We start from the raw sequence: 15,765 nt of genomic DNA, 5'->3' as shown, positions 1-15,765 counted from the left end.
TGCCATTGCACCTATACTCAGTCAACCCGATTAGTGATGAGCGAGCATTAAAAAGCTCAGGTACTCATTGCTCGGGTCGAGCAAATTGAAATGTCGTTGCAAACCTGCAACCATCACCATCCACGTCCTTATCTCTTTGCAGCGTTCAGTTGTCCCTACCACTGTCCTTGGTATGCAGCCAACCACCCATGCACCCACAGGCCGCAATACTAAACTGACACATTTATGGACCGCTTGCACTTGAAATGTTTCCTTTTAGTCTCGTGGCTCAGTCCCCAGCCGCCACTATTTCTCCCGTATCGTCTGCGCCTTCCACAAGCGCTGGTCCCAGAACATTACCCGTGCCCTCCCCAGTGCACTTACTGGGAAGGACCACCTAACCACAAACACGTGGACAAGTGAATGTGGCCAGGGACGATACGGAGCTAGCTCACAGTAAAAAAAACAGCTATAGAGTGTCCGGGAACCTTCCCACAAACTTTTCTTAGCCAGGGCTGCTTCTCAGCAGGGTTGGACGGGCATACCAGAGAACCAGAGACTCCTCCCGTGGGCCCTGGCTTTTCCTTCAGGAGAGTTCATAGTGCCGAGGTGAGGTTGTGATGATGATAGAGGCCACCATCTCTTTAGCTTGCTGCTGGTACATTTCTATGGGAATCAGCTTGGCTCCAACCAGCCTGGAAAATTTCCAGTGAACTGTGTCACGACACCATGGTATTAGCAGTGCCCCCAGTACCAGTAGCGAATTCATCCACAATTCCCTTTTCTTCTGCCCAAATAAATTAGTTTCTCACAAAGGAGCAGAAGATACTGAATGGCAGTTTCTCCAGCATGTTAGATATCAGAGGGAGAACAGAGAGGGCAGCACAGTGGCTCAGTGTTTAGCACTGAAGCTTTGCAGTGCTGGGGTCTTGGGTTCAAATCCCACTGAGGACATCTGCAAGGATTTTGTAAGTTCTCCCCGTGTTTGTGTGGGTTTCCCCCTTAGTTAAAAAACAGCCATAGAGTGTCCAGGAACCTTCCAACAGACTTTTTTTTAGCCAGGGCTGCTTCTTGGCAGGGTTGGATGGGCCCACCTGAGAATCCTCGGGTGGGCCCTGGCTTCCCCATCAGGAGAGTTCATGGTAGCGCAAACTTTAAAGCTACTATTGGGCTCTTGAGCGGGGGAGAAAGGTGGGTGCTCAGACTCAAATCCTCTGTTGGGCACAATGTTTTTCAGTCTAACATTGCTTCTCGGTGAGAGTTGTATTTCACCACAGCCATATTCTTTAGCTCAGTGAAAGGACTGGCATAGAGAGAAACCGTATCTACTCTGGCTGTCATTTCTCCGCCACCAGGTTCTGCCCATTGACACACATGACCAAGTCGGGCTGTATGTTCAGCGGTGAGAACAGATCAAGCTGCTGTGTTACATCTTTCAACAACTCTGCAGTGGTGGGCGGTTTGTCACCTAAGCATTAAGCATTTTATCTTCAGCACAGCCTGTTGCCACTTGGCCAAAACAGTGCTGCAGTGCTTCCAGCTTGTGACTGATGTGGTCATTTCAGAGATGGAGGCCGAACAGGAGGACGAGCAGGTGCAGGAGCTAAACAATGTGATTACATTGATGTTACATTGGCGAGTCTGTTTTTTTACTAAAAAGATCCAACTGTGTTTTGTTTTTTTTTGTTTTTTTTAACGTCTCTTCAAATGTGTATTGAAGTTCGTCCTAATTTTTGGCAGCCCTTGAAATTGCTGCATATGCAATAACATTATAGGAGACACATTCCTTAATAATGGGAATGACAATTCAAATAGATTCTATATTGTAGAATATTAGCTGTCTTATCTGAAATTCTTTTAAAGGTGAGGTATCGCAGTATGGATAGCTTATTACACTGATCCAGCCAGGTATTATTGCGTTATACTGCGTGCTGCCCAAAAAAATTAAAATCAATTCTATTCCCTATCGATAATGCTGTTAGATGCATTTACAATAGGAACAGGTGCTGCTAGGTGGAATCATCACCAGCTACAGATGAGTCGCATAAATGTCTTCCACAGTCCATAACTTTATTTTTTTATTTCTTTGGCCTTGTATGCAAGTTATTACCATGGAAAGAATGTTTCTTAACATTTTTTCCATTTTAGCTTCTTTTTTATTTTTTTTTTGTCAGTACGTAAAAGTGGCGTAATACTATGACAACATTGTTCACAGATATGCTATTTGTCAGAGGCCAACTGTGAATAAGTTTGAACTCACAACTGCAATACTTTAAATGGAGTGTAATATTTAACACACTCACAATAATTGCTGGATTATTAGGGCAGTCATATGGGATAACGTCTGATGGCCACGGTTTCAGGCAGTTGCCTAATAGTATGGTATTTGTCAGCAACCAAGTAACAATTGGTTCAACAAAATGCAGGAGGCTGACTTAAAATAGAGTGGAATATTTGGCATGCGTCGCAAAATTCTGTATTATTACAGCAATCATATGGACCACGTGAGCTTGATCATTGAAAAAAGTTCCTCTGCTTACACAATACCGTAATATGAATAAAACTAAAAAAATCTGGCTGTATTCTGCGAACAAGCAAATGGAGCTGTAAAATGGTGTACACTGACACACTGCTACAATCTATAAATGGAGGACAATATTTTCCACATTCACTACAAATGGCTGGATTTGAACCGCAGTTATATGCGATACGTGTGATGGAGAACCACGGTTTTAAATTGCAGGCCTGTAGTTAACTAATACTATTCTTCACAGTGACCTTGTGTAAAAAGCTTGACCGACACACTGCAACAAAATGGAAATGGAAGCCAGAAATGGCTGATTTTGGAACGCTGTTATATATGATACGTCAGACAGAGAACCACGGTTTTAAATAGCAGGCCTGCAGTTTACTAATACTATTCTTCACAGAGACCTAGTGTGAATAGCTTGACTGACACACTGCAACAAAATGGAAAAGGAGGCCAATGTTTTCCACATTCAGTTCAAATTTTTTGATTTTTTTTGCTGTAATATGGAAAAGATCTGGCTGTATTCTGCAGTGCTAACAAGCAAGTGGAGCAGAAAAATTGTGTACTCTGGATTGCTTTTTTAGGAAATAACCAGGATTAAGATAAAAAAAAATTGCCCTGGCCCCTGATACCTGGGGCTATGTCTACAAATATCGGTAAGAACAGCAGCAGCAGAATGTTCAATGGACCCTCTTGTGCTGTATCATGCATTGCAGTCTGCCAGATACACTGCCTGCCTGTTTAACTCCTGCTATCACTACTGAATATATGCAGCTGGATTAGTCCTCAGAAGGACTGTTAGTTCAGATGGATATAGACATATATATGTTATGGAATACATATACTAACTTTAAACAAGCAAATCTCTCCCTGACTGTTCATTGGCTCTCTAAAGAGTGCCAAACCTGCAGGGTCGCTCATCACTAAACCCGATGTTTCCCTACCCTTTATTGTGGAAGTTGATGTGTCGGATGTGGGGGTTGGGGCTGTGTTGTCTCAGGGTCCGTCCCCTGGTAAATGCCGTCCATCTATTTTCTAAAAAAATTTCTTTTGCTGAGAGAAATTATGACGTGGGTAATAGGGAGGTTTTGGTGATCAAATTGGTATTCAAAGAATAGTGACATTGGTTGGAGGGGGCTGTCCATCCTATTACTGTTATTACTGACCATAAGAACCACCATAAGAACCTGTCATATCTCCAATTAGCTAAATGTCTCAACCCTAGGCAAGCAAGATGGTCCCGTTTTTTTTTACTAGGTTCAATTTTGTTGTCACTTTTCATTCTGGGGTCAAAAATGTCATGGCTGATGCTATGTCCCAGAGCTTCCCTGGTGGCGGTGACCATGTGAACCCTGTCCCGATATTACAGAAGGGTGTAGTCATTTTGACATTGTATCCTGTACTGGAGGGTGAGGTGTTGAAGGCTCAGGGGGACGCCCCTGCCTCCTGCCCTTCAGGAAGGTTATTTGTACCATCTAATCTGCGCCGCAAAGTAATTATGGAACATCACAACTCTGTGCTTGCTGGTTATCCAGGTGGTAAGGCAAACATGGACCTGCTCTCTCGTCGATTTTGGTGGTCGGGGTTGCATCGGGTTGTGATTGAACACGTATCTGCTTGTAGTTTTTGCGCACATTCTAAAGTATCACATACCCTTCTGTCTGGTACTCTTCTTCTGCTACCTATCCCTAGCAGGCAAAATGGTGGTTTTGGTGGTTGTAGATAGGTTCAGTAAAATGGTTCACTTCGTCGCATTACCTGCACTTCCAAATGCGAAGACACTTGCTCAGGTGTTCATAAATGAGATTGTGAAGCTTCAGGGGGTTCCCACCGATGTGGTATCAGATTGGCGGACCAAGTTTCTTTCCAAGCTCTGAAAAGCATTCTGTTCTCGACTGGGGGTGCAGCAGTCCTTTTCCTCTGCCGTCCACTCTCAGTCAAATAGACAGACCTATCGCATCAATCAGAATATGGAGACCTACCTCAGGTGTTTCGTCACCGAAAATCAGGAGGATTGGGCATCCTACTTACCGCTGGCAGAGTTTGCCATTAATAATCATTGTCAAGAATCCACTGTCAAATGCTTACATGGTCCGGACCTGAATGTGAATGACTTTGTGTGGTTGTCTACCAGGAATATTATGTTGAAAGTCCCTTCTTGGAAGCTGGGACCTAGGTTTATTGGTCCCTATATAATAACCGCCTTCATAAACCCAGCAGCATTTCATCTTGAGCTTCCTCAGGCCCTTAAGGTCCACAATGTTTTCCACAGGTCCTTATGTGGAAACTCTTGAGCCCCCACACCTACCGCTGCCCCTAATAATGGTTGATGGTAATCTGAAGTTTCAGGTTTTGAGGATTGTAGATTCTCATCTCCAATGTCATTCCCTACAATACTTGGTGCACTGGAAGGATTATGGTCCAGAGGAGAGAATGTGGGTTTCAGCATCAGAGGTGAACGCTCCCAGGTTGGTTCGTTCATTTTAAACCTCTTATCTTGAGAAACCTGGTCCTGAGTGTCCGGAGGCCACTCGTAGATGGGGGATACAGTCACAGGTTTGTCAGATGAGACAGACAGTCGCCCTGCAGGTGGTTGCAGAAGATCTTTTTGTTTGGCATTACAGACACTTTCTTGAATCTATCTCACTCTAGGACCGAACGGCTACCTCCCTCCTGCTAATTGACACCCAGGCCTGGGTGTTTAAATACTTTCTGTTTGCTACAGGGAGGTGCCGATGATATTCACATGTTCCCTTGTGAAGGCTTGAAGCTATTGCAGTCTGCTTTCTTCCTCTCTGGTGCTAAGACGTTTCCTCCAAAAAGTTCCATTTTAGTTTCATCAGACCACAGGACATCTCTCCAAAAATTAAGGTCTTTGTTCCTGTGTGCATTTGCAAACAATAATCTGGATTATTTTAAAGTTCTTTTGGAGTAATGGCTTCTTACTGGCAGAGTGACCTTTCAGCAGCTATTGACATCTGTTTGCTGTTCAAAATAGTTACCTACAGGCCAGCTATTTAAGACCGTGTTTTCTCCGTCACACGGATCACATATACGTTTTCAGAAATTACGGTCATTTCTGGCCTCCAATTAAATTTTGTTTCAGTGTGTCAGTGAAGCTATTGACACCAGTTTGCATTTCAAAATAGTTACCTACAGGTCAGCTTTTAAAAACTGTGTTTTCTCTGTCACACGGATTATATATTCGTTTTCAGAAAATACTGCCATTTCTTGCCTCCATTAAAAATTTGTTTCAGTGTGTTAGTGAAATTTTTGACGCCGGTTTGCTATTCAAAATAGTTACCTACAGGCCAGCTATTTAAAACTGTGGTTTGTCCGTCACGCGGATCACATATAAGTTCGCTCCAAATTCAGCCATTTGTAGTGAGCGTGGAAGATATTTTCCTCCATTTTAAATGGGCAAGGAACGTGGCAAGGGATGGGGAACTGGACGTGATGGTGATGGTGATGGTGCATGCAGAGGCCGAGACGTGGGCAAGCTGAAATTGTGCCACAACACTCACCCACATCTTCTCACTCGACCTTCCTGTCCCAATTAATAAGGGACCGAAGAATAACACTATTGAACACAGAGCAGTGTGAAAAGGTTATTGGTTGGATAGCAGATAATGCTTCCAGTCACTTAGCCACCACCATCACCACCCTGTCTTCCACACAGTCAAGTCTCAGTAGCCGTGAGTCTGGACTGCATTTTCCTCACCATGCTGAGTGCCCAGAGACAAATGTTCCCACACTTGGACACTCCGAAGAGCTGTTCACTTTTCCATTTATAGATTTGGGACTCTCACCCGGTCCACTTGAAGAAGGGCAAGAGGAGATTGAATGTAGTGATGCCCAAATAATTGAGCAGCCACGGTCACACGAAGTCAAAAGTGGGAAAGTGTCGCAAGAGGTGGACGATGATGAAACACAATTGCCAGAGAGTCAGGAGGAGGACCAGGATGTGGAAGTGGAAGATGAGGTAGTGGATAATATTGCAACTGACCCAACCTGGCAGGAGGACATGCAGAGTGAGGACAGCAGCACACAGGGGGAGGGAGGCAGAGCACCCCAAAAGGCAGGAAAAAGCAGTGTGGTGGCGGCAGACAGAAGGCAGGCAGCCGCTCCCTGTAACACCAACATGAAGGAAGTTGCCAGTACAACTGTTAGGTCTTCCCGAGTCTGGTTGTTTTTTAAAGACTCTGCCGATAACCCCAAAAAGGCCATTTGTACCACTTGCCAGACCAGCATCAGCAGGGGTGGCAAAACGACCAGCCTGACCACCACCAGCATGATCAGGAACATGGCAGCAAAGCACCTGACTTTGTGGGCCGAATCCCAGGGTCCAGGAACAGTGTCTGCGGGTGGCACCACTGATTCTTCCGCTGTTGTGCATGCAAGCCAATCCCCTGCCCATGCAAAGATGCCTCCTGCCCTGCACCGGTCATTGCACACTCTCAAGTAGCAACATCAGGAAGCACGTTCACGTCCTTGTCCAAGCGCAGCGTTCAGTTGTCCATACCCCAGTCCTTGGAAGACAAGCTCAAATACGCCGCCAATGCCCCACAGGTCACACTACTAAATTCCCACATTTCGCGACTGCTTGTGCTCGAAATGTTGACTTTTAGGCTCGTGAAGATGGAAGCATTCCGCAACTTGAATGCGGCAGCTGTCCCTCGGTATTCGATCCCCAACCGCCACTATTTCTCACGATGTGCCGTCCCCGCATTACACAAGCGCGTGTCCCAAATCATTAGCCGTGCCCTCAACAACGCAGTTACTGGGAAAGTCAACCTAACCATGGACACGTGGACAAGTGCTTGTGGGCAGGGACGGTACATCTCGCTGACAGCACACTGGGTTAACATAGTGGAAGCCGAGACCCATTTTGACCTTGGGACGGAACACGTCCTCCCGACGCCAAGGATTGAGGGCCCTAGGTCAATCAGGGTTGCCCCCACAGTCTCCAGTTCCTGCACCTCATCCTCCTTTTCAGCCTCCATCTCCGAAATGACCATATCAGTCACCAGCTGTAAGCACTGCAGCACTGCCTCGGCCAAGCAGCAACAGGCTGTGCTGAAGCTAATATGCTTAGGTGACAAACCGCACAATGCTGAAGAGTTGTGGACAGCTCTGAAAGAGCAGGCAGATCTGTGGTTAACACCGCTGAACTTACAGCCAGGCATGGTCGAGTGTGACAATGGACGGAACCTGGTGGCGGCTCTGAGGCGTGGAGAGCTCTCACACGTACCATGCCTGGCCCATGTGCTTAATCTCGTAGTTCAGCAGTTTCTCAAATCCTACCCAGAGCTGCCAGATCTGCTTGTTAAAGTACGCATGTGCCCATTTTAGAAAGTCACCTACAGCTTCCGCCGCCCTTGCCGTGTTTCAGCAGAATTTGCAGCTTCCAGCTCACAGACTGGTGTGTGATGTCCACACATGTTGGAACTCTACACTGCAGATGTTGTGAAGGATTTGTGAGCAGAAGAGGGCATTAGTTGAGTATCAGCATCAACAAGGCCATCGGTATTCAGTTCAGACTCCACACATAAGACCTCAGGAGTGGACATAGATTTTAGACATATGTACCATCCTCCAAAACTTTGAGGACTCCACCAAGAAGGTGAGCGGCGATGATGCTATAATTAGCGTCACCATCCTGCTTCTCTGTCTTCTGAAATGCTCTCTACTCACAATCAAAGAGGATGCATTTCAGGCTGAGCACGATGAGATGGAGCAAGGAACCATACAGGGTGATTACACAGCCCTGCCTCATTTCATCCCATCGGAAGAGGAGGAGGAGGACGAACAGGAGCTAGTTTAATGTGCTATAGATGATACCTTCTGCACAACTGTCATACTGTCTGTTCAGCGTGGATGGCCAGAGGAGAGAGAGGAGGAGAGAGAGGAGGAGGAAGAGGAGGAGGAGGAAAGTATGGTCACTCTTCCTCTTGGTGAGAACACAGAAGTCTTGCCTGTTAGCAGTCTGGCACGCATTGCTGAGTTTATGTTACGCTGCCTTTTCCATGACCCTCTCGTTCTCAAAATTTTAGGTGACAGTCATGACTGGTTGGTGACACTTCTAGATCCACAATACAAGGAGAACTTTATATCTCTTATTCCTGAGGTGGACAGGTCTACAAAAATGGGGCATTACCAGAAGGCCCTTGGTGCGGAACTATTAATAAAATTCCCATCTGAAAATGCTGGCGGCAGAGGTCACAGTTCGTTGGACAACCAAGGAGTACAGGCGAGAGAGACACAACTCCAATTCAGCAGAGGCAGGGGAACACTGTCAAAATTCTGGGAGAATTTTCTCAGCCCCTTCCATCGTACAGGCCCTGCGGGTACTCTCACGAGGAGTGAAAAGTTTGGGAAGATGCTGAGGGAGCACCTTGCTGACTCTACTAAGGTCCTCCGTGATTCCTCTGTGCCTTATAATTATTGGGTATCCAAGCTGGATACGTGGAATGAACTGGCTCTCTACGCCTTGGAGGTTCTGGCCTGCCCTGCCGCTAGCGTTTTATCAGAGCGGATTTTTAGTTCCACTGCTGGAATTATAACTGATAAGTGCATCAGCCTGTCAACTGAAAATGCTGACAGACTGACTCTTATAAAAATTAACAAGGTCTAGATTGGGCCAGACTTCTCAACACCACCGAATGATAGCTGTTATGTTCTGCTACAAGCACTAAGGAAAGAAAGGAGATCTGTCCCTACAATAGAACTAAGCTAGATCCCTACGATGTAACGGGGAACCTGATCCTGCGATCAGACCCGCTAAAGTCCTCGGCTAGTCTGTACAAAGACCTATAGATGCAAGGGAGGGATCCCTACAAGGGACTGTGATAAAGTTGGACACCTCCTAGCAGAAATTGTAGCAGTAAGAGACAAACACACAACATAGAACATAAAGGTCCGAAGACCTAGCTAAACTGACTGAGAAAGGTAACTAAGCTCCAGGCTAGCTTAAGAGTAGAAATTACAATGAAGTCCAGCAAGGCCAGGAGGGCGGAGCAGGATTAAATAGGCCAACAAGGTCATGTGACCAGCAAGATAGAAAAAACCTAACAGGAGACTTCTAACAGTACCCCCTCTTCTATGAGGATCCTCCGGATCCCCTAGGCCCATGCTTATCAGGAAACCTCTTGTGAAACGCTCTGACAAGTCTGGAAGCAGAAACATCATCCGCCCTCACCCATGAGTTATCCTCGGGTCCGAAACCCTTCCAAGCGACGAGATACTGCTAACTCCCTCTATACCGTCTAGAATTTAGGATGCGGGAAATTTCGTATTCCCCGTCCTCCACCACCGGAGGAACAGTGGCAGAGGCGTCACCATCCGACACATAAGCTCTTTTCAACAGAGAAACAAGAAACACCGGATTAATCTTCCAGGAGGTAGGAACCTCCAACCTAACAGTAGATTGGTTAACTACCTGAAGCACCTTAAAGGGCCCTACAAACTTGGGAACCAATTTTTTCGAAGGAATCCTCAACCGCAGATTCTTAGAGGACAACCAAACCATGTCACCAATAGCAAACAAAACCTCTTGCTGTTTCCTATCAAAGTACCTCTTAGATTTTTTGTTAGCCTCCTGAAAATTACCACGCACATCCGTCCAAACTCTCTCCAAATCACCGGAAAAACTCTCCTCCTCAGGCACAGCCGATACCAATTTGGAGAATGACCCAAAAGACGGATGTCTCCCAGAACAACAAAAAAAAGGCGAACAACCAGCAGAAGAGGATGTATGGTTGTTAAGAGCAAACTCAGCAAGTGGCAGAAACTCAAATCACCCCTCCTGATTGTCTGCCACAAAACAACGCAAGAACTGCTCAACATCCTGATTCTTCCTTTCTGTCTGGCCATTAGACTCAGGATGATATCCGGATGAAAACGACAAATGAACTCCCAACCTGTCACAAAAAGCACGCCAAAAACGAGCCACGAACTGAGGTCCCCTATCCGAAACAATGTCCGTAGGAACGCCATGTAGTCTGACAATTTCCTTGACAAAGGCTTTAGCGAGTGTCTTAGCGCAGGGCAGTTTGATGAAAGGAACCAAATGACACATCTTGCTAAAACGGTCCACGACCACCCAGATGACTGTAAAACCCTCAGAGGGGGGGAGGTCATTAATAAAGTCCATAGCCAGATGTGTCCAAGGTGCACTAGGAACCTCCAGAGTGCAAAGCAACCCCGCTGCAGGAGTATGTGAAGACTTAGATCTAGCACCCACCGTACATTGACGCACCCATTTAATGACTTCCTTCTGCCATCCAGGCCACCAAAAACTGCGACCCACAAGTCTCTTGGTCTCAGAAATTCCTGGATGACCTGCCAACCGAGACTCATGACACTCAACAAACAAATCTCTCCTAAAGGTCCTAGGCACAAGCAACCTCCCATGGGGAGTGTTAGATGGGGCATTCTCCTGTGCTTTAAGAATCTCATCTTCCAAAACGGAGTCCAATGCAGCAATCACAACACCTTCTTGTAAAATGCTCCCCTCCTCCTCAGCACCGACCATGGGAGAAAAGCTGCGAGACAAAGCATCAGCTTTAACATTCTTGGTACCCGGGAAGTAAGTAACGGAAAAATTAAACCGCGAGAAAAAAAGTGCCCACCTAGCCTGACGGGCATTCAAGCGCTTGGCAGCATCAAGATAGATCCGATTTTTATGATCAGTGAAAACCTGAATGGGAAATTCAGCACCTTCCAAGAGATGATGCCAGTGTTCAAATGCGAGTTTAATAGACAGCAATTCGCGATTACCAATATCGTAATTAAGTTCAGTCTCAGAAATTTTTTTTTGAAAAAAAAGCACAGGGATGTACTCCATTCTTGTTTTTCTGAGACAACACTGCACCGACCCCCACTGAAGAAGCATCAACCTCAACCAAAAACGGCTTAGTCACATCAGGCTGCATAAGATGGGAGCAGTGCTGAACCTCTCCTTTAGAAACAGAAAAGCTTCAATGGCCTCAGTAGTCCACTGAACCGCATTAGTACCTTTCCTGGTGAGATCGGTCAGTGGTTTGACAATAATAGAAAATTTTTTAATAAATTTTCTGTAATAATTGGCGAAACCCAAAAACCTCTGTATCGATTTCAAACCAATAGGCCTAGGCCATTCCTGAGCAGCTTGAACTTTCACCGGGTCCATCTCAAAGCCCTCGCTTGAGATAATGTAGCCCAATAAACTAATTCGCTGTACAGCGAACTCACATTTCTCCAGCTTAGCAAAAAAGCGAATTGTCAATTAATAACTGTAATACCTCACGTACGCTCTGCCAATGAGACTCCAGATCCGGTGAATAAATCAAAATGTCATCCAAATACACAACCACATTTTTGCCGATCAAAGGTCTAAGGATGTCATTAATAAGATTCTGAAAAAATGCTGGAGCATTGGTAAGACCAAAAGGCATAACCAGATTCTCAAAATTACCCACAGGAGTGTTAAAAGCAGTCTTCCATTCATCACCCTCCTTCATGCGCAACAAATTGTATGCCCCCCGGAGATCAATTTTAGAGAACCACTTGGCCCCCACTAACTGGTTAAACAAATCAGGAATCAATGGCAGTGGGTAAGGATTGCGCACAGTAATTTTAATAATCTCACGAAAGTCCAGACAAGGACGTAAACCGCCGTCCTTTTTTTTAACAAAAAAAAATCCAACAGCCACAGGAGACTTGGAATGCCTAATGTGACCGGCGGCCAAGCTTGTCTGTATGTATTCCTCCAAAGCCTTTCTCTCAGGAATAGTAAGATTAAATAAACGACTTTTAGGAAGAGTCGCTCCAGGGACAAATTCAATGGTACAATCATAGTCTCTATGGGGAGGCAAAATTTGTGACTCCTCCTCAGAAAAAACTCTCCAAAAATCCTGAATAGGTACAGGTAGTTCCCCTTTTTCCACCGCAGCAATACGTCCGTTACAACACTTGTCATAACACTTAGGGCTCCATTTTTAGACCAATCCAGTACAGGATTGTGCAATTTTTATCAGGGTAACCCCAAAACTACTGGAGAAGGCAAGTTATTTAATACTACCAAATCCAAATTTTCTTGGTGAATACCATTAATAGTGAGGGGAAATTCACAAACCTTGTAACACTCTTCAAGGGGGAGCCATCGACAGAAACCACAGCAATAGGGGATGACAAAGGTTTGGGTTTTAATTAAAGTTTTTCCAAGAATCCCCCATCAATCATATTCAGAGTAGAGCCACAATCCACAAATACCCAAAATTCAATTAATTCTTCCTGAGCTGGGAAAGTAGCAGAAAGAAATACCCCATTAGTATTTAAACAGGCTATATGGGCGTAACTGACCTTTCTTTTTTCTTTGTTCATACGAAGCACACAGTTCTTAATAAAATGGTCAGATTTCCTGCAATAAAAGCACAAACCTTCAGAAGACCTGCGGTCTTTTTCCTGAGAGCGGGGTGCCATCGCCCCAATCTCCATCGGCTCTCCAATGTCAGTACAGACCCTCTCAAGACTCGGAGCTGACATGGCAGAGGATTTACTCTCATTAACCCTTGCTCGCAGTCTCCTGTCCACCCGTATAGCTAATTGCATTGCCTCCTGCAAGTTTCCAGGTGTGGGATAAGCAATCAGCAAATCCTTAACCCTTTTACCTAGCCCCGCAAGAAACAAACTTTTCAAAGCTGAATTGTTCCACCCCACCTGGGCAGACCACCGACGGAAGTGAGAACAATATTTTTCCACATTACCTGATCCCTGCCTCAAACGTCTCAATTCAGTCTCAGCTGATGAGACGTGATCAGGATCATCATACAACAGACCCAAAGCAGAAAGAAAACTATCCACTGATCTAAAGCATGGATCACTAGGTTGGAGAGAAAAGGCCCATTCCTGATGTTCTTTGCGCAAAAGTGACATTATGAACCCTCTTCGCTGTGATTCATCACCAGAGGATCTGGGTCTCAAACGAAAATACAACAAACAAGCATTTTTAAAGGAAAAAAATTCTTGTTGATCACCAAAAAATAAATCAGGCAAACGTGCCTTTGGCTCCACAAAATGTGCTCCAGAACAGCTACTCACGTGTTGTTGGAGCACGGCCACCTCCAGAGAGAGTCCCTGCAGGCGTTGAGCCAAATCCTGAACCGACACCATGATGGAAACTGGAGGTCTTTCCTTAGAGATATTTTTGGGCTGGACTTACTGTAATGATCTGCTACAAGCACTAAGGAAAGAAAGGAGATCTGTCCCTACAATAGAGCTAAGCTAGATCCCTACGATGTAACGGGGAACCTGATCCTGCGATCAGACCCGCTAAAGTCCTCGGCTAGTCTGTACGAAGACCTATAGATGCAAGGGAGGGATCCCTACAAGAACTAGGGACTGGGATAAAGTTGGACACCTCCTAGCAGAAATTGTAGCAGTAAAAGACAAACACACAACATAGAACATAAAGGTCCGAAGACCTAGCTAAACTGACTGAGAAAGGTAACTAAGCACCAGGCTAGCTTAAGAGTAGAAATTACAATGAAGTCCAGCAAGGCCAGGAGGGTGGAGCAGGATTAAATAGGCAAAAAAGCTCATGTGACCAGCAAGATAGAAAAAACCTAACAGGAGAGTTCTAACAATATCAGCATAACATAAACTCCAATCCAGTGTCTTTTTTTGGGAGGTGTATTCCCATGCACCTTTTCACACCCACACATGGGTATACGCTTTCCTGATTTGGCTATTTGCTCTTGTCCTCCTCCTTCTCCTCATCCTCATCCTCCACAGGGTGACCGTGATGGAACGACCACATAATTTTTTTAAAGGGTGTTTATGATGCCCGTTAAAAAAATGTTATACAGTATGTTCATCTATATTCCCCAGGGGTAAATGTTTATCAGCCCATACACTTACTACATGGGGATTACAAGTATAGGAGACCCGCTCCTTTCTAATGGGAACATTTTTTTATGAGGCCCTCTACGTCTCTTCCAAGGGGCATTGGAGTGCCTCCCAATTTTTGGCAGCCCTTGCATTCACTGCATAGGCCAAAATTATGGGAGAACCACTTCCTAATAACGGGAACAATGTTTTCAAGAGGCCCTCTGACCTCCCCGTCTCTTCCAAGGGGAATTGGAGTGCCTCCAAATTTTTGGAAACCCTTTCATTCACTGCATAGGCAAACACAATGGGAGACCCACTTCCTAATAATGGGAACATTATTTTCAATAGGCCCTCTGACCTCCATGTCTCTACCAAGGGGCATTGGAGTGCCTCCAAATTTTTGGCAACCCTTGCATTCACTGCATAGGCCATCCTCTACGTCTCTTCCAAGGGGCATTGGAGTAGGTCCAAATTTTGGCAGCCCTTGCATTCACTGCATAGGCAAACAGTATTGGAGTCCTAATAATGAGAACATTGTTTTCAGGTGGCCCTCTTCTAAGTCTCTTCAAAGGGGTATCGGGGTGCATCCAAATTTTGGGCAGCCCTGCCCCTCAAATCATAAGCAATAACAGTATAGGAGACCCACTCTTTAGTAATGGGAACAACAAAGCATAGCCGGCTGATGGCTCTCAAAGAATAGTGAGGGCCGCCTGCTGGCCCTTTAAGAATAGTAAAGGTTGCCTGATGGCCCTATAAAAATAGGCTTTGTGACTTTCAGAGTCCCTCCTTCATAAATGAAACAGGATGTGTCTGATCATGTCTCACACACCACATGGCCAAATAAAGTTGTAAAATGTTAAAATGACATTTCCCAGTGAATGCATTTGACACAGTTGAAAGCAATGCAAAAGTGCGAAAACGCATCAAAAACGCTACGTGTGAACATATCCCAAGGTGTGGAGAAATATTTTTGTTTTTTTTTATTTATCTTGCCTTATATACAAGTCATTACCCTGGAAAGGATGTTCCTTAACATATTTCCCAGGAAAATCCATTTTGGCTTCATTTTAGTATGTTTTATCGTGAGTCCGTAAAAGTAGCATAATACAGTACCTCTGACTTCATTGTTGACAGCAGTGACCTGGGAGTCAGAGATGCTTCCAGGGGTCTTCCCCATTCTGTTCTCATGCCTTTTGAGCACTGTTCCCATCGATTTGGGCAATTTTTAGGCCCTCTGCAGACCGCCGAGGGAGGCCGCCAGGAAAATGCTCGAGTTTCCCATAGACTTACTGTAACGGGTCTGGGAGGTAGAACCTCTGTGCAACTATACAAGGGGGCAGTCCTTGTAAGGAAGCGGGTGGCTCCCAGGGAAGATGGGCAGGTAGTCA

This window comes from Phyllobates terribilis, unplaced genomic scaffold (genome assembly GCF_046119375.1).
Source record: "Phyllobates terribilis strain yellow unplaced genomic scaffold, ASM4611937v1 Scaffold_4__5_contigs__length_816908805, whole genome shotgun sequence".
Lineage (NCBI taxonomy): Eukaryota > Metazoa > Chordata > Amphibia > Anura > Dendrobatidae > Phyllobates > Phyllobates terribilis.
Note: the sequence above shows the minus strand (reverse complement) of the source record.